This window comes from Microchirus variegatus (assembly GCF_963457635.1).
Source record: "Microchirus variegatus genome assembly, chromosome: 5".
Classification (NCBI taxonomy): domain Eukaryota; kingdom Metazoa; phylum Chordata; class Actinopteri; order Pleuronectiformes; family Soleidae; genus Microchirus; species Microchirus variegatus.
This window is the reverse complement of record NC_139806.1, coordinates 10,138,219-10,140,661: the sequence shown is the minus strand read 5'-3', so window position 1 is coordinate 10,140,661 and position 2,443 is coordinate 10,138,219.

The following is a 2,443-nucleotide window of genomic DNA, read 5'->3' as shown; positions in this document are numbered from 1 at the left end:
GGAGTTGTGTATTATTCCTACGGCAAATTACCTTGGGTGCACCTGCGGCACAGATACTGTAATGTAATGTCCTGTAACTAAGTAATTTTGCTCATCTTACCAGAATAACAATATCTGGCAGTTATTTGCAATTCACTGCATGCTAAAATACCTTTTTAACAATTTAAAATGAAGAAAAACAACACTGTAGTTGTTAAATTTGAAATCTGAACAGGATGAAACATATTTAAAATGCCATTTCTTCACATTTACATACTAACTAAAAGACACTAAATTGAGCTAATACCGAATTACATTTCTGGAACATAAATTTGACCGTAGGTGTGAGTGGATGGTTGTGTCCACGTGATGGACTGGCGACCTGTGACCCTGCCTTTTCGCCCTATGTCAGCTTGGGATTGGCACCAGCGCCCTCCACGACCCTCATGTTGGGGATAAAGTGGCAGAAGATGGATGAACGGATGGACGGATGGAATTTCCTGCTAATAGCTTGGCAATAATGTGTTAAAACTAAACTGAAACTTGATTTTTCATGTTTATTACACGGCAACCACCACAGGGAAGGGGAAGGATTTGATGTTCTGCCTCATTAGGACCCAGTTTATGGTCCCCATGAGGACAACAGGTCCTGACAAGGTCACCGTTTATGCCAGAAAATGCACACTCATGCATCCTGAAGTGACACATAGGTTTATTGTGTTTGCTCTGTTAAATCTTTGTCTTGTTTGTGTTCTCATAATGTGAGCCAAAGGCCTTTACTCCTAATATTTATATCATTACACATGCTTTTTGTTTAGTGTGGAGTCTATTTGAGAGGATGACTCCAGCCTCTGGGCACCGTGTGTGTCATCATCATCATCATCATCATCATCTTTGTAGACACTCTTTCACTCCCCCCCCATTTTTACTGCCACACCACTCACTGAAGGCATCGGCCCATCTGTCTCACTTTCAGCCCATTCATCACTTCCTCACTCATCAACTCTGAGTTTCTTCATTTTCTCTGCTCACTCCATCTCTGTCTCTCACCAACTCATCTCATCTATTTTTTTTCTTCTCTCTCCACATTCCTCCTCCTTTCTTCCATTTCAATCCATCTGCCTCTGACTTTTGCCTATCCAGTGTTTTCCTCGCCTCATTTTCTGCCTCTGTCGTTTCCGCCGGCCCTTCCATCCATAGAGGAACCTTTTTTTTTTCCATGAACAAGCGTGTAATGAGTGCAGTCAATGAACCTACGATATGGGCTCATTTGAAAAAGAACCAGCTAGTGTGTGTGTGTGTGTGTGTGTGTGTGTGTGTTGGCGTAGGAATGGGAGGCTGTGATGATTGTGCAAAAACAACAGTGTCCAACAAGGACACGAGGCCTCAACAAGATACTTATATCAGCTAAAACAGGCGTCTCAAACTCAAAACGCATCTATTGTGGTCAAGAGGGGGCCGGCCTAGGGAACAAAAAGTGGGGGGAAAAAAACAACTTTTCTCAATATTGCATCATGATATCACACGTATACTTAATACTAATAATACTATTGTTTTAATATCAAAAACAGACATTTATTTTAAATTACATAAATATATAGTGATGGACAGCTGTAGTTAAAATTCGGCCACTACCATTCGTAGTGTATTTATATATGTAATATGTTATATCAGGGGTTCTCAAAGTTTTGATACCCGAGGGCCAATTTAGGAACCCAACATTGGACTGAGGGCCGCCAAAGGAAAAAAAAGGGAAAAAAACCAGAAAGAAATCCAATTTGTAATAATTTTAATGACCAGATTGCAGTTCTACAGTTTAGCGTTAAGTAATATAATCGTTAATATAATGTAATTTAAGCAATATAATAACGCTTTATACGTTACTGGGTTATTACCCAGTATTTTGGCTATTGTTCTTACCTTCTAATTACAGGTTAATACCAAGTAACACATTTCTGTTACCATATATTTACTGGGTAAATAGCTAGTAATTGGGGGCTGTAGCTACCTGCTTATTACCTGCTTATAACCCAATAATACACTAAAATTCACCATATAGAAACCAGGTAAATACCCAGTATTTTTATTTACACTTATTGCTGTATCCAGTAATGTCCAATAAACATTTAACAAGCTTAGTAGCTGCTGGATTAAAACTATCAACTGTAATTCATTGCGGGCCGCCAGAAATGTTTCTGCGGGCCGCCATTGGCCCCCGGGCCGCACTTTGAGAACCAATGTGTTATATGATACATTTAATAATGGGATAATTATGACCAAATGTCTTATTATTACTGTTATAAAAACATTGCTAGCAAACGTATATTATATTCTATCACCTCACTGGCGGCTGTGCCTCAGCTACACACTGAGTTTAAAAGACGGTGAGGTCGTGGGCCGTGTTTTCATTATAACATGATATTAAGTGGGGGGGCCGCATGTAATCGATTGGGGGGCCGCATGT